Source organism: Grampus griseus (assembly GCF_964374135.1).
Source record: "Grampus griseus genome assembly, chromosome: 4".
Taxonomy (NCBI): domain Eukaryota; kingdom Metazoa; phylum Chordata; class Mammalia; order Artiodactyla; family Delphinidae; genus Grampus; species Grampus griseus.
This window is the reverse complement of record NC_138997.1, coordinates 51626450-51653443: the sequence shown is the minus strand read 5'-3', so window position 1 is coordinate 51653443 and position 26994 is coordinate 51626450.

The window sequence follows — 26994 nt, the reverse complement described above, 5'->3', positions numbered from 1 at the left end:
TTGCTATGTCTCCGAAAGAGAATCAAGCGTGTGTACAGGGGCATAAACGCAGCAGTGATAGGATTGGAGAGGTTCGGTGAGCAAATGAAGACCCTTTGAAGTCAATTTGCATGGTACCCATTACACGGGTCTCAACTCTCCAGGTTTAAGGTATTCTTCCTTCAGCTAAAACATGCATGTGGAACCCAGAGTATGATCAACCGTGTGAACGGGAGACGTGTTCAAATATGTCTCAGTTTTCGTACCCTGGTACTCGGGTGCAACATTCCAGATTCTTTACTAACACTCTCCCGACTTGGAGAGTCAGCGCCTTTAACTTCCTGTTTGGTCCAGTTTGCAATTTCTGCGGAAGATGAACAGGAATAGGGAGAACAAATGAGAGACTAGCTGGAGGTGTCTGGACGGGCAAATTTAACTCTCATTTCCCACCAGGAAGAGGAAATAACCAAAGGCTCAGTGTGCCGTGCCGGAACCAGATTAGAGCCTGAAGCCATCCTGCGGTGTTGCGGCCAGCTCAAAAGAAAGCGAGTTGAAGAAAGGAGCTCAGGGGCACTGTAATTCACAAACCTGCAGAGTTATAAATGACAGCTATCGTCCAAAAATATACTGAAGTAAGGCTGCCAAGAGGACTTGAAAGCGGGGCAGAATTGCAGGAAACCGATTTCAGGAGGTAGACTGGAATTGCATTGAAAGCATAGGAAAAGAGGCAGAACGTCCACAATGATGCACTTGGCCAAAAAGGGCGTATGCGTTTTTTCCTGAATATATTCAGGAAAAAACGCATACGCCCTTTTTGGCCAACCAAGCAAGCTTGCAAAGGAAATCTGCACTACAATGAAGTCTCACTTCCCCCCGGTCAAAAGGGCCATCTGGAAAAAGTGTAAAATCCAGAAAGGCAGGACAGGCCATGGAGAACTGGGAGCCTTGTTATGCTGATGGGCGGGATGTAAATTGCCAACAGACACTCGGGAGAAGTGTATGGTGTTTCCTGAAACATCTAAAAAACAAAGCAACAGAGCCTAGGGCACTTCCACTTATGGTCCTATAGCTTAGGGAAATTAAAATCAAAAAGACACAGCCACCCCAAAGTTTGGAACGGCTCTGTTTACAAGAACCTCGTTTACAGTACAAGTTCAACATCGCAGAAAGTGAAAAATGGATAAAGAACTTGTGGTATTTACTTACAAAGCAATATCACTCAGCAATGAAATCTATGTCATCAGGCCCTTAGCAGCACAATGAGTGGATTCAGGTATGATGATTCTAACTGAAATAAGTCACACAGAAAAAGAAACATCATAAGATATCACTAATACACGGAATATAAACTTGGCTACACAGGAACTGAATTCCAAATCAGAACAGCGTCTCAAATTTAGAAAACCAACTTATGCTTGCTTAAGGGGAAAGGTGAGTTGGGGTTCTGCATAAAACCAGAGATTGAAATGAGCACAGATAAAGTTCCTTAAGCCAAATGTGGAATAGACAAGAGCTACTCATTGCTCAACGAAATGGACTCAACACCGCATATTAAACGCCTAAGAATGAACCTGACTAGTAAGTATCTTAAAACCTATGGATTGCTATGTCTCCGAAAGAGAATCAAGCATGTGTACAGAGGCATAAACGCAGCAGTGATAGGATTGGAGAGGTTTGGTGAGCAAATGAAGACCCTTTGAAGTCATATTGCATGGTACCCATTCCACGGGTTTCAACTACCCAGGTTTAAGGTATTCTTCCTACAGCTAAAACATGCATGTGGAACCCAGAGTATGATCAACCATGTGATCGGGAGACGTGTTCAAATATGTCTCAGTTTTCGTACCCTGGTACTCGGGTGCAACATTCCAGACGCTTTACTAACACTCTCCTGACTTGGAGAGTCAGTCCCTTTAACCTCCTGATGGCCCAGTTTGCAATTTCAGCGGAAGATGAACAGGATAGCGAGAACCAATGAGAGACTTGCTGGAGGTGTCTGGACGGGCAAATTTAACTCTCATTTCCCACCAGGAAGAGGAATTAACCAAAGGCTCAGCGTGCCGTGCTGGAACAAGATTAGGGCCTGAAGACATCCTGCGGTGTTGCGGCCAGGTCACAAGAAAGCGAGTTGAAGAAAGGAGCTCAGCGGCACTGTAATTCACAAACCTGCAGAGTTATAAATGACAGCTATCGTCCAAAAATATACTGAAGTAAGGCTGCCAAGAGGACTTGAAAGCGGGGCAGAATTGCAGGAAACCGATTTCAGGAGGTAGACTGGAATTGCATTGAAAGCATAGGAAAAGAGGCAGAACGTCCACAATGATGCACTTGGCCAAAAAGGGCGTATGCGTTTTTTCCTGAATATATTCAGGAAAAAACGCATACGCCCTTTTTGGCCAACCAAGCAAGCTTGCAAAGGAAATCTGCACTACAATGAAGTCTCACTTCCCCCCCCCCCCCCGGTCAAAAGGGCCATCTGAAAAAAGTGTAAAATTCAGCAAGGCAGGACAGGCCATGGAGAACTGAGAGCCTTGTTATGCTGCTGGGCGGGATGTAAATTGCCAACAGACACTCGGGAGAAGTGTATGGTGTTTCCTGAAACATCTAAAAAACAAAGCAACAGAGCCTAGGGCACTTCCACTTATGGTCCTATAGCTTAGGGAAATTAAAATCAAAAAGACACAGCCACCCCAAAGTTTGGGACGCCTCTGTTTACAAGAACCTCGTTTACAGTACAAGTTCAACATCGCAGAAAATGAAAAATGGATAAAGAAGTTGTGGTATTTACTTACAAAGCAATATCACTCAGCAATGAAATCTATGTCATCAGGCCCTTAGCAGCACAATGAGTGGATTCAGGTATGATGATTCTAACTGAAATAAGTCACACAGAAAAAGAAACACCATAAGGTATCAGTAATACACGGAATGTAAACTTGGCTACACAGGAACTGAATTCCAAAACAGAACAGCGTCTCAAATTTAGAAAACCAACTTATGCTTGCTTAAGGGGAAAGGTGAGTTGGGGTGCTGCATAAAACCAGAGATTGAAATGAGCACAGATAAAGTTCCTTAAGCCAAATATGGAATAGACAAGAGCTACTCCTTGCTCAACGAAATGGACTCAACACCGCATATTAAACGCCTAAGAATGTACCTGACTAGTAAGTATCTTAAAACCTATGGATTGCTATGTCTCCGAAAGAGAATCAAGCATGTGTACAGGGGCATAAACGCAGCAGTGATAGGATTGGAGAGATTCGGTGAGCAAATGAAGACCCTTTGATGTCATATTGCATGGTACCCATTCCACGGGTTTCAACTACCCAGGTTTAAGGTATTCTTCCTTCAGCTAAAACATGCATGTGGAACCCAGAGTATGATCAACCATGTGATCGGGAGACGTGTTCAAATATGTCTCAGTTTTCGTACCCTGGTACTCGGGTGCAACATTCCAGACGCTTTACTAACACTCTCCCGACTTGGAGAGTCAGTCCCTTTAACCTCCTGTTTAGCCCAGTTTGCTATTTCTGCGGAAGATGAACAGGAATAGCGAGAACCAATGAGAGACTAGCTGGAGGTGTCTGGACGGGCAAATTTAACTCTCATTTCCCACCAGGAAGAGGAATTAACCAAAGGCTCAGCGTGCCGTGCTGGAACAAGATTAGGGCCTGAAGCCATCATGCGGTGTTGCGGCCAGCTCAAAAGAAAGCGAGTTGAAGAAAGGAGCTCAGGGGCACTGTAATTCACAAACCTGCAGAGTTATAAATGACAGCTATCGTCCAAAAATAGACTGAAGTAAGGCTGCCAAGAGGACTTGAAAGCGGGGCAGAATTGCAGGAAACCGATTTCAGGAGGTAGACTGGAATTGCATTGAAAGCATAGGAAAAGAGGCAGAACGTCCACAATGATGCACTTGGCCAAAAAGGGCGTATGCGTTTTTTCCTGAATATATTCAGGAAAAAACGCATACGCCCTTTTTGGCCAACCAAGCAAGCTTGCAAAGGAAATCTGCACTACAATGAAGTCTCACTTCCCCCCGGTCAAAAGGGCCATCTGGAAAAAGTGTAAAATCCAGAAAGGCAGGACAGGCCATGGAGAACTGGGAGCCTTGTTATGCTGCTGGGCGGGATGTAAATTGCCAACAGACACTCGGGAGAAGTGTATGGTGTTTCCTGAAACATCTAAAAAACAAAGCAACAGAGCCTAGGGCACTTCCAATTATGGTCCTATAGCTTAGGGAAATTAAAATCAAAAAGACACAGCCACCCCAAAGTTTGGGACGCCTCTGTTTACAAGAACCTCGTTTACAGTACAAGTTCAACATCGCAGAAAGTGAAAAATGGATAAAGAAGTTGTGGTATTTACTTGCAAAGCAATATCACTCAGCAATGAAATCTATGTCATCAGGCCCTTAGCAGCACAATGAGTGGATTCAGGTATGATGATTCTAACTGAAATAAGTCACACAGAAAATGAAACATCATAAGGTATCAGTAATACACGGAATGTAAACTTGGCTACACAGGAACTGAATTACAGAACAGAACAGGGTCTCAAATTTAGAAAACCAACTTATGCTTGCTTAAGGGGAAAGGTGAGTTGGGGTGCTGCATAAAACCAGAGATTGAAATGAGCACAGATAAAGTTCCTTAAGCCAAATATGGAATAGACAAGAGCTACTCCTTGCTCAACGAAATGGACTCAACACCCCATATTAAACGCCTAAGAATGTACCTGACTAGTAAGTATCTTAAAACCTATGGATTGCTATGTCTCCGAAAGAGAATCAAGCGTGTGTACAGGGGCATAAACGCAGCAGTGATAGGATTGGAGAGGTTCGGTGAGCAAATGAAGACCCTTTGAAGTCAATTTGCATGGTACCCATTACACGGGTCTCAACTCTCCAGGTTTAAGGTATTCTTCCTTCAGCTAAAACATGCATGTGGAACCCAGAGTATGATCAACCGTGTGAACGGGAGACGTGTTCAAATATGTCTCAGTTTTCGTACCCTGGTACTCGGGTGCAACATTCCAGATTCTTTACTAACACTCTCCCGACTTGGAGAGTCAGCGCCTTTAACTTCCTGTTTGGTCCAGTTTGCAATTTCTGCGGAAGGTGAACAGGAATAGGGAGAACAAATGAGAGACTAGCTGGAGGTGTCTGGACGGGCAAATTTAACTCTCATTTCCCACCAGGAAGAGGAAATAACCAAAGGCTCAGTGTGCCGTGCCGGAACCAGATTAGAGCCTGAAGCCATCCTGCGGTGTTGCGGCCAGGTCACAAGAAAGCGAGTTGAAGAAAGGAGCTCAGGGGCACTGTAATTCACAAACCTGCAGAGTTATAAATGACACCTATCGTCCAAAAATAGACTGAAGTAAGGCTGCCAAGAGGACTTGAAAGCGGGGCAGAATTGCAGGAAACCGATTTCAGGAGGTAGACTGGAATTGCATTGAAAGCATAGGAAAAGAGGCAGAACGTCCACAATGATGCACTTGGCCAAAAAGGGCGTATGCGTTTTTTCCTGAATATATTCAGGAAAAAACGCATACGCCCTTTTTGGCCAACCAAGCAAGCTTGCAAAGGAAATCTGCACTACAATGAAGTCTCACTTCCCCCCGGTCAAAAGGGCCATCTGGAAAAAGTGTAAAATCCAGAAAGGCAGGACAGGCCATGGAGAACTGGGAGCCTTGTTATGCTGCTGGGCGGGATGTAAATTGCCAACAGACACTCGGGAGAAGTGTATGGTGTTTCCTGAAACATCTAAAAAACAAAGCAACAGAGCCTAGGGCACTTCCACTTATGGTCCTATAGCTTAGGGAAATTAAAATCAAAAAGACACAGCCACCCCAAAGTTTGGAACGGCTCTGTTTACAAGAACCTCGTTTACAGTACAAGTTCAACATCGCAGAAAGTGAAAAATGGATAAAGAACTTGTGGTATTTACTTACAAAGCAATATCACTCAGCAATGAAATCTATGTCATCAGGCCCTTAGCAGCACAATGAGTGGATTCAGGTATGATGATTCTAACTGAAATAAGTCACACAGAAAAAGAAACATCATAAGATATCACTAATACACGGAATATAAACTTGGCTACACAGGAACTGAATTCCAAATCAGAACAGCGTCTCAAATTTAGAAAACCAACTTATGCTTGCTTAAGGGGAAAGGTGAGTTGGGGTGCTGCATAAAACCAGAGATTGAAATGAGCACAGATAAAGTTCCTTAAGCCAAATATGGAATAGACAAGAGCTACTCCTTGCTCAACGAAATGGACTCAACACCCCATATTAAACGCCTAAGAATGTACCTGACTAGTAAGTATCCTAAAACCTATGGATTGCTATGTCTCCGAAAGAGAATCAAGCATGTGTACAGGGGCATAAACGCAGCAGTGATAGGATTGGAGAGGTTTGGTGAGCAAATGAAGATCCTTTGATGTCATATTGCATGGTACCCATTCCACGGGTTTCAACTACCCAGGTTTAAGGTATTCTTCCTTCAGCTAAAACATGCATGTGGAACCCAGAGTATGATCAACCGTGTGAACGGGAGACGTGTTCAAATATGTCTCAGTTTTCGTACCCTGGTACTCGGGTGCAACATTCCAGTCGCTTTACTAACACTCTACTGACTTGGAGAGTCAGTCCCTTTAACCTCCTGTTTGGCCCAGTTTGCAATTTCAGCGGAAGATGAACAGGATAGCGAGAACCAATGAGAGACTTGCTGGAGGTTTCTGGACGGGCAAATTTAACTCTCATTTCCCACCAGGAAGAGGAATTAACCAAAGGCTCAGCGTGCCGTGCTGGAACAAGATTAGGGCCTGAAGCCATCCTGCGGTGTTGCGGCCAGTTCACAAGAAAGCGAGTTGAAGAAAGGAGCTCAGGGGCACTGTAATTCACAAACCTGCAGAGTTATAAATGACAGCTATCGTCCAAAAATATACTGAAGTAAGGCTGCCAAGAGGACTTGAAAGCGGGGCAGAATTGCAGGAAACCGATTTCAGGAGGTAGACTGGAATTGCATTGAAAGCATAGGAAAAGAGGCAGAACGTCCACAATGATGCACTTGGCCAAAAAGGGCGTATGCGTTTTTTCCTGAATATATTCAGGAAAAAACGCATACGCCCTTTTTGGCCAACCAAGCAAGCTTGCAAAGGAAATCTGCACTACAATGAAGTCTCACTTCCCCCCGGTCAAAAGGGCCATCTGAAAAAAGTGTAAAATCCAGCAAGGCAGGACAGGCCATGGAGAACTGAGAGCCTTGTTATGCTGCTGGGCGGGATGTAAATTGCCAACAGACACTCGGGAGAAGTGTATGGTGTTTCCTGAAACATCTAAAAAACAAAGCAACAGAGCCTAGGGCACTTCCACTTATGGTCCTATAGCTTAGGGAAATTAAAATCAAAAAGACACAGCCACCCCAAAGTTTGGAACAGCTCTGTTTACAAGAACCTCGTTTACAGTACAAGTTCAACATCGCAGAAAGTGAAAAATGGATAAAGAAGTTGTGGTATTTACTTGCAAAGCAATATCACTCAGCAATGAAATCTATGTCATCAGGCCCTTAGCAGCACAATGAGTGGATTCAGGTATGATGATTCTAACTGAAATAAGTCACACAGAAAATGAAACATCATAAGGTATCAGTAATACACGGAATGTAAACTTGGCTACACAGGAACTGAATTACAGAACAGAACAGGGTCTCAAATTTAGAAAACCAACTTATGCTTGCTTAAGGGGAAAGGTGAGTTGGGGTGCTGCATAAAACCAGAGATTGAAATGAGCACAGATAAAGTTCCTTAAGCCAAATATGGAATAGACAAGAGCTACTCCTTGCTCAACGAAATGGACTCAACACCCCATATTAAACGCCTAAGAATGTACCTGACTAGTAAGTATCTTAAAACCTATGGATTGCTATGTCTCCGAAAGAGAATCAAGCGTGTGTACAGGGGCATAAACGCAGCAGTGATAGGATTGGAGAGGTTCGGTGAGCAAATGAAGACCCTTTGAAGTCAATTTGCATGGTACCCATTACACGGGTCTCAACTCTCCAGGTTTAAGGTATTCTTCCTTCAGCTAAAACATGCATGTGGAACCCAGAGTATGATCAACCGTGTGAACGGGAGACGTGTTCAAATATGTCTCAGTTTTCGTACCCTGGTACTCGGGTGCAACATTCCAGATTCTTTACTAACACTCTCCCGACTTGGAGAGTCAGCGCCTTTAACTTCCTGTTTGGTCCAGTTTGCAATTTCTGCGGAAGGTGAACAGGAATAGGGAGAACAAATGAGAGACTAGCTGGAGGTGTCTGGACGGGCAAATTTAACTCTCATTTCCCACCAGGAAGAGGAAATAACCAAAGGCTCAGTGTGCCGTGCCGGAACCAGATTAGAGCCTGAAGCCATCCTGCGGTGTTGCGGCCAGGTCACAAGAAAGCGAGTTGAAGAAAGGAGCTCAGGGGCACTGTAATTCACAAACCTGCAGAGTTATAAATGACAGCTATCGTCCAAAAATATACTGAAGTAAGGCTGCCAAGAGGACTTGAAAGCGGGGCAGAATTGCAGGAAACCGATTTCAGGAGGTAGACTGGAATTGCATTGAAAGCATAGGAAAAGAGGCAGAACGTCCACAATGATGCACTTGGCCAAAAAGGGCGTATGCGTTTTTTCCTGAATATATTCAGGAAAAAACGCATACGCCCTTTTTGGCCAACCAAGCAAGCTTGCAAAGGAAATCTGCACTACAATGAAGTCTCACTTCCCCCCGGTCAAAAGGGCCATCTGGAAAAAGTGTAAAATCCAGAAAGGCAGGACAGGCCATGGAGAACTGGGAGCCTTGTTATGCTGCTGGGCGGGATGTAAATTGCCAACAGACACTCGGGAGAAGTGTATGGTGTTTCCTGAAACATCTAAAAAACAAAGCAACAGAGCCTAGGGCACTTCCACTTATGGTCCTATAGCTTAGGGAAATTAAAATCAAAAAGACACAGCCACCCCAAAGTTTGGAACGGCTCTGTTTACAAGAACCTCGTTTACAGTACAAGTTCAACATCGCAGAAAGTGAAAAATGGATAAAGAAGTTGTGGTATTTACTTACAAAGCAATATCACTCAGCAATGAAATCTATGTCATCAGGCCCTTAGCAGCACAATGAGTGGATTCAGGTATGATGATTCTAACTGAAATAAGTCACACAGAAAAAGAAACATCATAAGATATCACTAATACACGGAATATAAACTTGGCTACACAGGAACTGAATTCCAAATCAGAACAGCGTCTCAAATTTAGAAAACCAACTTATGCTTGCTTAAGGGGAAAGGTGAGTTGGGGTTCTGCATAAAACCAGAGATTGAAATGAGCACAGATAAAGTTCCTTAAGCCAAATGTGGAACAGACAAGAGCTACTCCTTGCTCAACGAAATGGACTCAACACCGCATATTAAACGCCTAAGAATGTACCTGACTAGTAAGTATCTTAAAACCTATGGATTGCTATGTCTCCGAAAGAGAATCAAGCATGTGTACAGAGGCATAAACGCAGCAGTGATAGGATTGGAGAGGTTCGGTGAGCAAATGAAGACCCTTTGAAGTCATATTGCATGGTACCCATTCCACGGGTTTCAACTACCCAGGTTTAAGGTATTCTTCCTACAGCTAAAACATGCATGTGTAACCCACAGTATGATCAACCATGTGATCGGGAGACGTGTTCAAATATGTCTCAGTTTTCGTACCCTGGTACTCGGGTGCAACATTCCAGACGCTTTACTAACACTCTCCCGACTTGGAGAGTCAGTCCCTTTAACCTCCTGTTTAGCCCAGTTTGCAATTTCTGCGGAAGATGAACAGGAATAGCGAGAACCAATGAGAGACTAGCTGGAGGTGTCTGGACGGGCAAATTTAACTCTCATTTCCCACCAGGAAGAGGAATTAACCAAAGGCTCAGCGTGCCGTGCTGGAACAAGATTAGGGCCTGAAGCCATCCTGCGGTGTTGCGGCCAGCTCAAAAGAAAGCGAGTTGAAGAAAGGAGCTCAGGGGCACTGTAATTCACAAACCTGCAGAGTTATAAATGACAGCTATCGTCCAAAAATATACTGAAGTAAGGCTGCCAAGAGGACTTGAAAGCGGGGCAGAATTGCAGGAAACCGATTTCAGGAGGTAGACTGGAATTGCATTGAAAGCATAGGAAAAGAGGCAGAACGTCCACAATGATGCACTTGGCCAAAAAGGGCGTATGCGTTTTTTCCTGAATATATTCAGGAAAAAACGCATACGCCCTTTTTGGCCAACCAAGCAAGCTTGCAAAGGAAATCTGCACTACAATGAAGTCTCACTTCCCCCCGGTCAAAAGGGCCATCTGAAAAAAGTGTAAAATCCAGCAAGGCAGGACAGGCCATGGAGAACTGGGAGCCTTGTTATGCTGCTGGGCGGGATGTAAATTGCCAACAGACACTCGGGAGAAGTGTATGGTGTTTCCTGAAACATCTAAAAAACAAAGCAACAGAGCCTAGGGCACTTCCACTTATGGTCCTATAGCTTAGGGAAATTAAAATCAAAAAGACACACCCACCCCAAAGTTTGGAACGGCTCTGTTTACAAGAACCTCGTTTACAGTACAAGTTCAACATCGCAGAAAGTGAAAAATGGATAAAGAACTTTTGGTATTTACTTACAAAGCAATATCACTCAGCAATGAAATCTATGTCATCAGGCCCTTAGCAGCACAATGAGTGGATTCAGGTATGATGATTCTAACTGAAATAAGTCACACAGAAAAAGAAACATCATAAGATATCAGTAATACACGGAATGTAAACTTGGCTACACAGGAACTGAATTCCAAAACAGAACAGGGTCTCAAATTTAGAAAACCAACTTATGCTTGCTTAAGGGGAAAGGTGAGTTGGGGTGCTGCATAAAACCAGAGATTGAAATGAGCACAGATAAAGTTCCTTAAGCCAAATATGGAATAGACAAGAGCTACTCCTTGCTCAACGAAATGGACTCAACACCGCATATTAAACGCCTAAGAATGTACCTGACTAGTAAGTATCTTAAAACCTATGGATTGCTATGTCTCCGAAAGAGAATCAAGCATGTGTACAGGGGCATAAACGCAGCAGTGATAGGATTGGAGAGGTTCGGTGAGCAAATGAAGACCCTTTGATGTCATATTGCATGGTACCCATTCCACGGGTTTCAACTACCCAGGTTTAAGGTATTCTTCCTTCAGCTAAAACATGCATGTGGAACCCAGAGTATGATCAACCATGTGATCGGGAGACGTGTTCAAATATGTCTCAGTTTTCGTACCCTGGTACTCGGGTGCAACATTCCAGACGCTTTACTAACACTCTCCCGACTTGGAGAGTCAGTGCCTTTAACCTCCTGTTTAGCCCAGTTTGCAATTTCTGCGGAAGATGAACAGGAATAGCGAGAACCAATGAGAGACTAGCTGGAGGTGTCTGGACGGGCAAATTTAACTCTCATTTCCCACCAGGAAGAGGAATTAACCAAAGGCTCAGCGTGCCGTGCTGGAACAAGATTAGGGCCTGAAGCCATACTGCGGTGTTGCGGCCAGCTCAAAAGAAAGCGAGTTGAAGAAAGGAGCTCAGGGGCACTGTAATTCACAAACCTGCAGAGTTATAAATGACAGCTATCGTCCAAAAATAGACTGAAGTAAGGCTGCCAAGAGGACTTGAAAGCGGGGCAGAATTGCAGGAAACCGATTTCAGGAGGTAGACTGGAATTGCATTGAAAGCATAGGAAAAGAGGCAGAACGTCCACAATGATGCACTTGGCCAAAAAGGGCGTATGCGTTTTTTCCTGAATATATTCAGGAAAAAACGCATACGCCCTTTTTGGCCAACCAAGCAAGCTTGCAAAGGAAATCTGCACTACAATGAAGTCTCACTTCCCCCCGGTCAAAAGGGCCATCTGAAAAAAGTGTAAAATCCAGCAAGGCAGGACAGGCCATGGAGAACTGGGAGCCTTGTTATGCTGCTGGGCGGGATGTAAATTGCCAACAGACACTCGGGAGAAGTGTATGGTGTTTCCTGAAACATCTAAAAAACAAAGCAACAGAGCCTAGGGCACTTCCACTTATGGTCCTATAGCTTAGGGAAATTAAAATCAAAAAGACACAGCCACCCCAAAGTTTGGGACGCCTCTGTTTACAAGAACCTCGTTTACAGTACAAGTTCAACATTGCAGAAAGTGAAAAATGGATAAAGAAGTTGTGGTATTTACTTGCAAAGCAATATCACTCAGCAATGAAATCTATGTCATCAGGCCCTTAGCAGCACAATGAGTGGATTCAGGTATGATGATTCTAACTGAAATAAGTCACACAGAAAATGAAACATCATAAGGTATCAGTAATACACGGAATGTAAACTTGGCTACACAGGAACTGAATTACAGAACAGAACAGGGTCTCAAATTTAGAAAACCAACTTATGCTTGCTTAAGGGGAAAGGTGAATTGGGGTGCTGCATAAAACCAGAGATTGAAATGAGCACAGATAAAGTTCCTTAAGCCAAATATGGAATAGACAAGAGCTACTCCTTGCTCAACGAAATGGACTCAACACCCCATATTAAACGCCTAAGAATGTACCTGACTAGTAAGTATCTTAAAACCTATGGATTGCTATGTCTCCAAAAGAGAATCAAGCGTGTGTACAGGGGCATAAACGCAGCAGTGATAGGATTGGAGAGGTTCGGTGAGCAAATGAAGACCCTTTGAAGTCAATTTGCATGGTACCCATTACACGGGTCTCAACTCTCCAGGTTTAAGGTATTCTTCCTTCAGCTAAAACATGCATGTGGAACCCAGAGTATGATCAACCGTGTGAACGGGAGACGTGTTCAAATATGTCTCAGTTTTCCTCCCCTGGTACTCGGGTGCAACATTCCAGATTCTTTACTAACACTCTCCCGACTTGGAGAGTCAGCGCCTTTAACCTCCTGTTTGGCCCAGTTTGCAATTTCTGCGGAAGATGAACAGGAATAGGGAGAACCAATGAGAGACTAGCTGGAGTTGTCTGGACGGGCAAATTTAACTCTCATTTCCCACCAGGAAGAGGAAATAACCAAAGGCTCAGTGTGCCGTGCCGGAACCAGATTAGAGCCTGAAGCCATCCTGCGGTGTTGCGGCCAGCTCAAAAGAAAGCGAGTTGAAGAAAGGAGCTCAGGGGCACTGTAATTCACAAACCTGCAGAGTTATAAATGACAGCTATCGTCCAAAAATATACTGAAGTAAGGCTGCCAAGAGGACTTGAAAGCGGGGCAGAATTGCAGGAAACCGATTTCAGGAGGTAGACTGGAATTGCATTGAAAGCATAGGAAAAGAGGCAGAACGTCCACAATGATGCACTTGGCCAAAAAGGGCGTATGCGTTTTTTCCTGAATATATTCAGGAAAAAACGCATACGCCCTTTTTGGCCAACCAAGCAAGCTTGCAAAGGAAATCTGCACTACAATGAAGTCTCACTTCCCCCCGGTCAAAAGGGCCATCTGAAAAAAGTGTAAAATCCAGCAAGGCAGGACAGGCCATGGAGAACTGGGAGCCTTGTTATGCTGCTGGGCGGGATGTAAATTGCCAACAGACACTCGGGAGAAGTGTATGGTGTTTCCTGAAACATCTAAAAAACAAAGCAACAGAGCCTAGGGCACTTCCACTTATGGTCCTATAGCTTAGGGAAATTAAAATCAAAAAGACACACCCACCCCAAAGTTTGGAACGGCTCTGTTTACAAGAACCTCGTTTACAGTACAAGTTCAACATCGCAGAAAGTGAAAAATGGATAAAGAACTTTTGGTATTTACTTACAAAGCAATATCACTCAGCAATGAAATCTATGTCATCAGGCCCTTAGCAGCACAATGAGTGGATTCAGGTATGATGATTCTAACTGAAATAAGTCACACAGAAAAAGAAACATCATAAGATATCAGTAATACACGGAATGTAAACTTGGCTACACAGGAACTGAATTCCAAAACAGAACAGGGTCTCAAATTTAGAAAACCAACTTATGCTTGCTTAAGGGGAAAGGTGAGTTGGGGTGCTGCATAAAACCAGAGATTGAAATGAGCACAGATAAAGTTCCTTAAGCCAAATATGGAATAGACAAGAGCTACTCCTTGCTCAACGAAATGGACTCAACACCGCATATTAAACGCCTAAGAATGTACCTGACTAGTAAGTATCTTAAAACCTATGGATTGCTATGTCTCCGAAAGAGAATCAAGCATGTGTACAGGGGCATAAACGCAGCAGTGATAGGATTGGAGAGATTCGGTGAGCAAATGAAGACCCTTTGATGTCATATTGCATGGTACCCATTCCACGGGTTTCAACTACCCAGGTTTAAGGTATTCTTCCTTCAGCTAAAACATGCATGTGGAACCCAGAGTATGATCAACCATGTGATCGGGAGACGTGTTCAAATATGTCTCAGTTTTCGTACCCTGGTACTCGGGTGCAACATTCCAGACGCTTTACTAACACTCTCCCGACTTGGAGAGTCAGTCCCTTTAACCTCCTGTTTAGCCCAGTTTGCAATTTCTGCGGAAGATGAACAGGAATAGCGAGAACCAATGAGAGACTAGCTGGAGGTGTCTGGACGGGCAAATTTAACTCTCATTTCCCACCAGGAAGAGGAATTAACCAAAGGCTCAGTGTGCCGTGCTGGAACAAGATTAGGGCCTGAAGCCATCCTGCGGTGTTGCGGCCAGCTCAAAAGAAAGCGAGTTGAAGAAAGGAGCTCAGGGGCACTGTAATTCACAAACCTGCAGAGTTATAAATGACAGCTATCGTCCAAAAATAGACTGAAGTAAGGCTGCCAAGAGGACTTGAAAGCGGGGCAGAATTGCAGGAAACCGATTTCAGGAGGTAGACTGGAATTGCATTGAAAGCATAGGAAAAGAGGCAGAACGTCCACAATGATGCACTTGGCCAAAAAGGGCGTATGCGTTTTTTCCTGAATATATTCAGGAAAAAACGCATACGCCCTTTTTGGCCAACCAAGCAAGCTTGCAAAGGAAATCTGCACTACAATGAAGTCTCACTTCCCCCCGGTCAAAAGGGCCATCTGAAAAAAGTGTAAAATCCAGCAAGGCAGGACAGGCCATGGAGAACTGGGAGCCTTGTTATGCTGCTGGGCGGGATGTAAATTGCCAACAGACACTCGGGAGAAGTGTATGGTGTTTCCTGAAACATCTAAAAAACAAAGCAACAGAGCCTAGGGCACTTCCACTTATGGTCCTATAGCTTAGGGAAATTAAAATCAAAAAGACACAGCCACCCCAAAGTTTGGGACGCCTCTGTTTACAAGAACCTCGTTTACAGTACAAGTTCAACATCGCAGAAAGTGAAAAATGGATAAAGAAGTTGTGGTATTTACTTGCAAAGCAATATCACTCAGCAATGAAATCTATGTCATCAGGCCCTTAGCAGCACAATGAGTGGATTCAGGTATGATGATTCTAACTGAAATAAGTCACACAGAAAATGAAACATCATAAGTTATCAGTAATACACGGAATGTAAACTTGGCTACACAGGAACTGAATTACAGAACAGAACAGGGTCTCAAATTTAGAAAACCAACTTATGCTTGCTTAAGGGGAAAGGTGAGTTGGGGTGCTGCATAAAACCAGAGATTGAAATGAGCACAGATAAAGTTCCTTAAGCCAAATATGGAATAGACAAGAGCTACTCCTTGCTCAACGAAATGGACTCAACACCCCATATTAAACGCCTAAGAATGTACCTGACTAGTAAGTATCTTAAAACCTATGGATTGCTATGTCTCCGAAAGAGAATCAAGCGTGTGTACAGGGGCATAAACGCAGCAGTGATAGGATTGGAGAGGTTCGGTGAGCAAATGAAGACCCTTTGAAGTCAATTTGCATGGTACCCATTACACGGGTCTCAACTCTCCAGGTTTAAGGTATTCTTCCTTCAGCTAAAACATGCATGTGAAACCCAGAGTATGATCAACCGTGTGAACGGGAGACGTGTTCAAATATGTCTCAGTTTTCCTCCCCTGGTACTCGGGTGCAACATTCCAGATTCTTTACTAACACTCTCCCGACTTGGAGAGTCAGCGCCTTTAACCTACTGTTTGGCCCAGTTTGCAATTTCTGCGGAAGATGAACAGGAATAGGGAGAACCAATGAGAGACTAGCTGGAGTTGTCTGGACGGGCAAATTTAACTCTCATTTCCCACCAGGAAGAGGAAATAACCAAAGGCTCAGTGTGCCGTGCCGGAACCAGATTAGAGCCTGAAGCCATCCTGCGGTGTTGCGGCCAGCTCAAAAGAAAGCGAGTTGAAGAAATGAGCTCAGGGGCACTGTAATTCACAAACCTGCAGAGTTATAAATGACAGCTATCGTCCAAAAATATACTGAAGTAAGGCTGCCAAGAGGACTTGAAAGCGGGGCAGAATTGCAGGAAACCGATTTCAGGAGGTAGACTGGAATTGCATTGAAAGCATAGGAAAAGAGGCAGAACGTCCACAATGATGCACTTGGCCAAAAAGGGCGTATGCGTTTTTTCCTGAATATATTCAGGAAAAAACGCATACGCCCTTTTTGGCCAACCAAGCAAGCTTGCAAAGGAAATCTGCACTACAATGAAGTCTCACTTCCCCCCGGTCAAAAGGGCCATCTGAAAAAAGTGTAAAATCCAGCAAGGCAGGACAGGCCATGGAGAACTGGGAGCCTTGTTATGCTGATGGGCGGGATGTAAATTGCCAACAGACACTCGGGAGAAGTGTATGGTGTTTCCTGAAACATCTAAAAAACAAAGCAACAGAGCCTAGGGCACTTCCACTTATGGTCGTATAGCTTAGGGAAATTAAAATCAAAAAGACACAGCCACCCCAAAGTTTGGAACGGCTCTGTTTACAAGAACCTCGTTTACAGTACAAGTTCAACATCGCAGAAAATGAAAAATGGATAAAGAACTTTTGGTATTTACTTACAAAGCAATATCACTCAGCAATGAAATCTATGTCATCAGGCCCTTAGCAGCACAATGAGTGGATTCAGGTATGATGATTCTAACTGAAATAAGTCACACAGAAAAAGAAACATCATAAGATATCAGTAATACACGGAATGTAAACTTGGCTACACAGGAACTGAATTCCAAAACAGAACAGGGTCTCAAATTTAGAAAACCAACTTATGCTTGCTTAAGGGGAAAGGTGAGTTGGGGTGCTGCATAAAACCAGAGATTGAAATGAGCACAGATAAAGTTCCTTAAGCCAAATATGGAATAGACAAGAGCTACTCCTTGCTCAACGAAATGGACTCAACACCGCATATTAAACGCCTAAGAATGTACCTGACTAGTAAGTATCTTAAAACCTATGGATTGCTATGTCTCCGAAAGAGAATCAAGCATGTGTACAGGGGCATAAACGCAGCAGTGATAGGATTGGAGAGGTTCGGTGAGCAAATGAAGACCCTTTGATGTCATATTGCATGGTACCCATTCCACGGGTTTCAACTACCCAGGTTTAAGGTATTCTTCCTTCAGCTAAAACATGCATGTGGAACCCAGAGTATGATGAACCATGTGATCGGGAGACGTGTTCAAATATGTCTCAGTTTTCGTACCCTGGTACTCGGGTGCAACATTCCAGACTCTTTACTAACACTCTCCCGACTTGGAGAGTCAGTCCCTTTAACCTCCTGTTTAGCCCAGTTTGCAATTTCTGCGGAAGATGAACAGGAATAGCGAGAACAAATGAGAGACTAGCTGGAGGTGTCTGGACGGGCAAATTTAACTCTCATTTCCCACCAGGAAGAGGAATTAACCAAAGGCTCAGCGTGCCGTGCTGGAACAAGATTAGGGCCTGAAGCCATCCTGCGGTGTTGCGGCCAGCTCAAAAGAAAGCGAGTTGAAGAAAGGAGCTCAGGGGCACTGTAATTCACAAACCTGCAGAGTTATAAATGACAGCTATCGTCCAAAAATATACTGAAGTAAGGCTGCCAAGAGGACTTGAAAGCGGGGCAGAATTGCAGGAAACCGATTTCAGGAGGTAGACTGGAATTGCATTGAAAGCATAGGAAAAGAGGCAGAACGTCCACAATGATGCACTTGGCCAAAAAGGGCGTATGCGTTTTTTCCTGAATATATTCAGGAAAAAACGCATACGCCCTTTTTGGCCAACCAAGCAAGCTTGCAAAGGAAATCTGCACTACAATGAAGTCTCACTTCCCCCCGGTCAAAAGGGCCATCTGAAAAAAGTGTAAAATCCAGCAAGGCAGGACAGGCCATGGAGAACTGGGAGCCTTGTTATGCTGCTGGGCGGGATGTAAATTGCCAACAGACACTCGGGAGAAGTGTATGGTGTTTCCTGAAACATCTAAAAAACAAAGCAACAGAGCCTAGGGCACTTCCACTTATGGTCCTATAGCTTAGGGAAATTAAAATCAAAAAGACACAGCCACCCCAAAGTTTGGGACGCCTCTGTTTACAAGAACCTCGTTTACAGTACAAGTTCAACATCGCAGAAAGTGAAAAATGGATAAAGAAGTTGTGGTATTTACTTGCAAAGCAATATCACTCAGCAATGAAATCTATGTCATCAGGCCCTTAGCAGCACAATGAGTGGATTCAGGTATGATGATTCTAACTGAAATAAGTCACACAGAAAATGAAACATCATAAGGTATCAGTAATACACGGAATGTAAACTTGGCTACACAGGAACTGAATTACAGAACAGAACAGGGTCTCAAATTTAGAAAACCAACTTATGCTTGCTTAAGGGGAAAGGTGAGTTGGGGTGCTGCATAAAACCAGAGATTGAAATGAGCACAGATAAAGTTCCTTAAGCCAAATATGGAATAGACAAGAGCTACTCCTTGCTCAACGAAATGGACTCAACACCCCATATTAAACGCCTAAGAATGTACCTGACTAGTAAGTATCTTAAAACCTATGGATTGCTATGTCTCCAAAAGAGAATCAAGCGTGTGTACAGGGGCATAAACGCAGCAGTGATAGGATTGGAGAGGTTCGGTGAGCAAATGAAGACCCTTTGAAGTCAATTTGCATGGTACCCATTACACGGGTCTCAACTCTCCAGGTTTAAGGTATTCTTCCTTCAGCTAAAACATGCATGTGGAACCCAGAGTATGATCAACCGTGTGAACGGGAGACGTGTTCAAATATGTCTCAGTTTTCGTACCCTGGTACTCGGGTGCAACATTCCAGATTCTTTACTAACACTCTCCCGACTTGGAGAGTCAGCGCCTTTAACCTCCTGTTTGGCCCAGTTTGCAATTTCTGCGGAAGATGAACAGGAATAGGGAGAACCAATGAGAGACTAGCTGGAGTTGTCTGGACGGGCAAATTTAACTCTCATTTCCCACCAGGAAGAGGAAATATCCAAAGGCTCAGTGTGCCGTGCCGGAACCAGATTAGAGCCTGAAGCCATCCTGCGGTGTTGCGGCCAGCTCAAAAGAAAGCGAGTTGAAGAAAGGAGCTCAGGGGCACTGTAATTCACAAACCTGCAGAGTTATAAATGACAGCTATCGTCCAAAAATATACTGAAGTAAGGCTGCCAAGAGGACTTGAAAGCGGGGCAGAATTGCAGGAAACCGATTTCAGGAGGTAGACTGGAATTGCATTGAAAGCATAGGAAAAGAGGCAGAACGTCCACAATGATGCACTTGGCCAAAAAGGGCGTATGCGTTTTTTCCTGAATATATTCAGGAAAAAACGCATACACCCTTTTTGGCCAACCAAGCAAGCTTGCAAAGGAAATCTGCACTACAATGAAGTCTCACTTCCCCCCGGTCAAAAGGGCCATCTGAAAAAAGTGTAAAATCCAGCAAGGCAGGACAGGCCATGGAGAACTGGGAGCCTTGTTATGCTGATGGGCGGGATGTAAATTGCCAACAGACACTCGGGAGAAGTGTATGGTGTTTCCTGAAACATCTAAAAAACAAAGCAACAGAGCCTAGGGCACTTCCACTTATGGTCGTATAGCTTAGGGAAATTAAAATCAAAAAGACACAGCCACCCCAAAGTTTGGAACGGCTCTGTTTACAAGAACCTCGTTTACAGTACAAGTTCAACATCGCAGAAAATGAAAAATGGATAAAGAACTTTTGGTATTTACTTACAAAGCAATATCACTCAGCAATGAAATCTATGTCATCAGGCCCTTAGCAGCACAATGAGTGGATTCAGGTATGATGATTCTAACTGAAATAAGTCACACAGAAAAAGAAACATCATAAGATATCAGTAATACACGGAATGTAAACTTGGCTACACAGGAACTGAATTCCAAAACAGAACAGGGTCTCAAATTTAGAAAACCAACTTATGCTTGCTTAAGGGGAAAGGTGAGTTGGGGTGCTGCATAAAACCAGAGATTGAAATGAGCACAGATAAAGTTCCTTAAGCCAAATATGGAATAGACAAGAGCTACTCCTTGCTCAACGAAATGGACTCAACACCGCATATTAAACGCCTAAGAATGTACCTGACTAGTAAGTATCTTAAAACCTATGGATTGCTATGTCTCCGAAAGAGAATCAAGCATGTGTACAGGGGCATAAACGCAGCAGTGATAGGATTGGAGAGGTTCGGTGAGCAAATGAAGACCCTTTGATGTCATATTGCATGGTACCCATTCCACGGGTTTCAACTACCCAGGTTTAAGGTATTCTTCCTTCAGCTAAAACATGCATGTGGAACCCAGAGTATGATGAACCATGTGATCGGGAGACGTGTTCAAATATGTCTCAGTTTTCGTACCCTGGTACTCGGGTGCAACATTCCAGACTCTTTACTAACACTCTCCCGACTTGGAGAGTCAGTCCCTTTAACCTCCTGTTTAGCCCAGTTTGCAATTTCTGCGGAAGATGAACAGGAATAGCGAGAACAAATGAGAGACTAGCTGGAGGTGTCTGGACGGGCAAATTTAACTCTCATTTCCCACCAGGAAGAGGAATTAACCAAAGGCTCAGCGTGCCGTGCTGGAACAAGATTAGGGCCTGAAGCCATCCTGCGGTGTTGCGGCCAGCTCAAAAGAAAGCGAGTTGAAGAAAGGAGCTCAGGGGCACTGTAATTCACAAACCTGCAGAGTTATAAATGACAGCTATCGTCCAAAAATATACTGAAGTAAGGCTGCCAAGAGGACTTGAAAGCGGGGCAGAATTGCAGGAAACCGATTTCAGGAGGTAGACTGGAATTGCATTGAAAGCATAGGAAAAGAGGCAGAACGTCCACAATGATGCACTTGGCCAAAAAGGGCGTATGCGTTTTTTCCTGAATATATTCAGGAAAAAACGCATACGCCCTTTTTGGCCAACCAAGCAAGCTTGCAAAGGAAATCTGCACTACAATGAAGTCTCACTTCCCCCCGGTCAAAAGGGCCATCTGAAAAAAGTGTAAAATCCAGCAAGGCAGGACAGGCCATGGAGAACTGGGAGCCTTGTTATGCTGCTGGGCGGGATGTAAATTGCCAACAGACACTCGGGAGAAGTGTATGGTGTTTCCTGAAACATCTAAAAAACAAAGCAACAGAGCCTAGGGCACTTCCACTTATGGTCCTATAGCTTAGGGAAATTAAAATCAAAAAGACACAGCCACCCCAAAGTTTGGGACGCCTCTGTTTACAAGAACCTCGTTTACAGTACAAGTTCAACATCGCAGAAAGTGAAAAATGGATAAAGAAGTTGTGGTATTTACTTGCAAAGCAATATCACTCAGCAATGAAATCTATGTCATCAGGCCCTTAGCAGCACAATGAGTGGATTCAGGTATGATGATTCTAACTGAAATAAGTCACACAGAAAATGAAACATCATAAGGTATCAGTAATACACGGAATGTAAACTTGGCTACACAGGAACTGAATTACAGAACAGAACAGGGTCTCAAATTTAGAAAACCAACTTATGCTTGCTTAAGGGGAAAGGTGAGTTGGGGTGCTGCATAAAACCAGAGATTGAAATGAGCACAGATAAAGTTCCTTAAGCCAAATATGGAATAGACAAGAGCTACTCCTTGCTCAACGAAATGGACTCAACACCCCATATTAAACGCCTAAGAATGTACCTGACTAGTAAGTATCTTAAAACCTATGGATTGCTATGTCTCCAAAAGAGAATCAAGCGTGTGTACAGGGGCATAAACGCAGCAGTGATAGGATTGGAGAGGTTCGGTGAGCAAATGAAGACCCTTTGAAGTCAATTTGCATGGTACCCATTACACGGGTCTCAACTCTCCAGGTTTAAGGTATTCTTCCTTCAGCTAAAACATGCATGTGGAACCCAGAGTATGATCAACCGTGTGAACGGGAGACGTGTTCAAATATGTCTCAGTTTTCGTACCCTGGTACTCGGGTGCAACATTCCAGATTCTTTACTAACACTCTCCCGACTTGGAGAGTCAGCGCCTTTAACCTCCTGTTTGGCCCAGTTTGCAATTTCTGCGGAAGATGAACAGGAATAGGGAGAACCAATGAGAGACTAGCTGGAGTTGTCTGGACGGGCAAATTTAACTCTCATTTCCCACCAGGAAGAGGAAATATCCAAAGGCTCAGTGTGCCGTGCCGGAACCAGATTAGAGCCTGAAGCCATCCTGCGGTGTTGCGGCCAGCTCAAAAGAAAGCGAGTTGAAGAAAGGAGCTCAGGGGCACTGTAATTCACAAACCTGCAGAGTTATAAATGACAGCTATCGTCCAAAAATATACTGAAGTAAGGCTGCCAAGAGGACTTGAAAGCGGGGCAGAATTGCAGGAAACCGATTTCAGGAGGTAGACTGGAATTGCATTGAAAGCATAGGAAAAGAGGCAGAACGTCCACAATGATGCACTTGGCCAAAAAGGGCGTATGCGTTTTTTCCTGAATATATTCAGGAAAAAACGCATACACCCTTTTTGGCCAACCAAGCAAGCTTGCAAAGGAAATCTGCACTACAATGAAGTCTCACTTCCCCCCGGTCAAAAGGGCCATCTGAAAAAAGTGTAAAATCCAGCAAGGCAGGACAGGCCATGGAGAACTGGGAGCCTTGTTATGCTGCTGGGCGGGATGTAAATTGCCAACAGACACTCGGGAGAAGTGTATGGTGTTTCCTGAAACATCTAAAAAACAAAGCAACAGAGCCTAGGGCACTTCCACTTATGGTCCTATAGCTTAGGGAAATTAAAATCAAAAAGACACAGCCACCCCAAAGTTTGGGACGCCTCTGTTTACAAGAACCTCGTTTACAGTACAAGTTCAACATCGCAGAAAGTGAAAAATGGATAAAGAAGTTGTGGTATTTACTTGCAAAGCAATATCACTCAGCAATGAAATCTATGTCATCAGGCCCTTAGCAGCACAATGAGTGGATTCAGGTATGATGATTCTAACTGAAATAAGTCACACAGAAAATGAAACATCATAAGGTATCAGTAATACACGGAATGTAAACTTGGCTACACAGGAACTGAATTACAGAACAGAACAGGGTCTCAAATTTAGAAAACCAACTTATGCTTGCTTAAGGGGAAAGGTGAGTTGGGGTGCTGCATAAAACCAGAGATTGAAATGAGCACAGATAAAGTTCCTTAAGCCAAATATGGAATAGACAAGAGCTACTCCTTGCTCAACGAAATGGACTCAACACCCCATATTAAACGCCTAAGAATGTACCTGACTAGTAATTATCTTAAAACCTATGGATTGCTATGTCTCCGAAAGAGAATCAAGCGTGTGTACAGGGGCATAAACGCAGCAGTGATAGGATTGGAGAGGTTCGGTGAGCAAATGAAGACCCTTTGAAGTCAATTTGCATGGTACCCATTACACGGGTCTCAACTCTCCAGGTTTAAGGTATTCTTCCTTCAGCTAAAACATGCATGTGGAACCCAGAGTATGATCAACCGTGTGAACGGGAGACGTGTTCAAATATGTCTCAGTTTTCCTCCCCTGGTACTCGGGTGCAACATTCCAGATTCTTTACTAACACTCTCCCGACTTGGAGAGTCAGCGCCTTTAACCTCCGGTTTGGCCCAGTTTGCAATTTCTGCGGAAGATGAACAGGAATAGGGAGAACCAATGAGAGACTAGCTGGAGTTGTCTGGACGGGCAAATTTAACTCTCATTTCCCACCAGGAAGAGGAAATAACCAAAGGCTCAGTGTGCCGTGCCGGAACCAGTTTAGAGCCTGAAGCCATCCTGCGGTGTTGCGGCCAGCTCAAAAGAAAGCGAGTTGAAGAAAGGAGCTCAGCGGCACTGTAATTCACAAACCTGCAGAGTTATAAATGACAGCTATCGTCCAAAAATATACTGAAGTAAGGCTGCCAAGAGGACTTGAAAGCGGGGCAGAATTGCAGGAAACCGATTTCAGGAGGTAGACTGGAATTGCATTGAAAGCATAGGAAAAGAGGCAGAACGTCCACAATGATGCACTTGGCCAAAAAGGGCGTATGCGTTTTCTCCTGAATATATTCAGGAAAAAACGCATACGCCCTTTTTGGCCAATCAAGCAAGCTTGCAAAGGAAATCTGCACTTCAATGAAGTCTCACTTCCACCCCCCCGGTCAAAAGGGCCATCTGAAAAAAGTGTAAAATTCAGCAAGGCAGCACAGGTGATGGAGAACTGAGAGCCTTGTTATGCTGCTGGGCGGGATGTAAATTGCCAACAGACACTCGGGAGAAGTGTATGGTGTTTCCTGAAACATCTAAAAAACAAAGCAACAGAGCCTAGGGCACTTCCACTTATGGTCCTATAGCTTAGGGAAATTAAAATCAAAAAGACACAGCCACCCCAAAGTTTGGAATGGCTCTGTTTACAAGAACCTCGTTTACAGTACAAGTTCAACATCGCAGAAAGTGAAAAATGGATAAAGAACTTGTGGTATTTACTTACAAAGTAATATCACACAGCAATGAAATCTATGTCATCAGGCCCTTAGCAGAACAATGAGTGGATTCAGGTATGATGATTCTAACTGAAATAAGTCACACAGAAAAAGAAACATCATAAGATATCACTAATACACGGAATATAAACTTGGCTACACAGGAACTGAATTCCAAAACAGAACAGCGTCTCAAATTTAGAAAACCAACTTATGCTTGCTTAAGGGGAAAGGTGAGTTGGGGTGCTGCATAAAACCAGAGATTGAAATGAGCACAGATAAAGTTCCTTAAGCCAAATATGGAATAGACAAGAGCTACTCCTTGCTCAACGAAATGGACTCAACACCCCATATTAAACGCCTAAGAATGTACCTGACTAGTAAGTATCTTAAAACCTATGGATTGCTATGTCTCTGAAAGAGAATCAAGCGTGTGTACAGGGGCATAAACGCAGCAGTGATAGGATTGGAGAGGTTCGGTGAGCAAATGAAGACCCTTTGAAGTCAATTTGCATGGTACCCATTACACGGGTCTCAACTCTCCAGGTTTAAGGTATTCTTCCTTCAGCTAAAACATGCATGTGGAACCCAGAGTATGATCAACCGTGTGAACGGGAGACGTGTTCAAATATGTCTCAGTTTTCCTCCCCTGGTACTCGGGTGCAACATTCCAGATTCTTTACTAACACTCTCCCGACTTGGAGAGTCAGCGCCTTTAACTTCCTGTTTGGTCCAGTTTGCAATTTCTGCGGAAGGTGAACAGGAATAGGGAGAACAAATGAGAGACTAGCTGGAGGTGTCTGGACGGGCAAATTTAACTCTCATTTCCCACCAGGAAGAGGAAATAACCAAAGGCTCAGTGTGCCGTGCCGGAACCAGATTAGAGCCTGAAGCCATCCTGCGGTGTTGCGGCCAGGTCACAGGAAAGCGAGTTGAAGAAAGGAGCTCAGGGGCACTGTAATTCACAAACCTGCAGAGTTATAAATGACAGCTATCGTCCAAAAATATACTGAAGTAAGGCTGCCAAGAGGACTTGAAAGCGGGGCAGAATTGCAGGAAACCGATTTCAGGAGGTAGACTGGAATTGCATTGAAAGCATAGGAAAAGAGGCAGAACGTCCACAATGATGCACTTGGCCAAAAAGGGCGTATGCGTTTTTTCCTGAATATATTCAGGAAAAAACGCATACGCCCTTTTTGGCCAACCAAGCAAGCTTGCAAAGGAAATCTGCACTACAATGAAGTCTCACTTCCCCCCGGTCAAAAGGGCCATCTGGAAAAAGTGTAAAATCCAGAAAGGCAGGACAGGCCATGGAGAACTGGGAGCCTTGTTATGCTGCTGGGCGGGATGTAAATTGCCAACAGACACTCGGGAGAAGTGTATGGTGTTTCCTGAAACATCTAAAAAACAAAGCAACAGAGCCTAGGGCACTTCCACTTATGGTCCTATAGCTTAGGGAAATTAAAATCAAAAAGACACAGCCACCCCAAAGTTTGGAACGGCTCTGTTTACAAGAACCTCGTTTACAGTACAAGTTCAACATCGCAGAAAGTGAAAAATGGATAAAGAACTTGTGGTATTTACTTACAAAGCAATATCACTCAGCAATGAAATCTATGTCATCAGGCCCTTAGCAGCACAATGAGTGGATTCAGGTATGATGATTCTAACTGAAATAAGTCACACAGAAAAAGAAACATCATAAGATATCACTAATACACGGAATATAAACTTGGCTACACAGGAACTGAATTCCAAATCAGAACAGCGTCTCAAATTTAGAAAACCAACTTATGCTTGCTTAAGGGGAAAGGTGAGTTGGGGTTCTGCATAAAACCAGAGATTGAAATGAGCACAGATAAAGTTCCTTAAGCCAAATATGGAATAGACAAGAGCTACTCCTTGCTCAACGAAATGGACTCAACACCGCATATTAAACGCCTAAGAATGTACCTGACTAGTAAGTATCTTAAAACCTATGGATTGCTATGTCTCCGAAAGAGAATCAAGCATGTGTACAGGGGCATAAACGCAGCAGTGATAGGATTGGAGAGGTTCGGTGAGCAAATGAAGACCCTTTGAAGTCATATTGCATGGTACCCATTCCA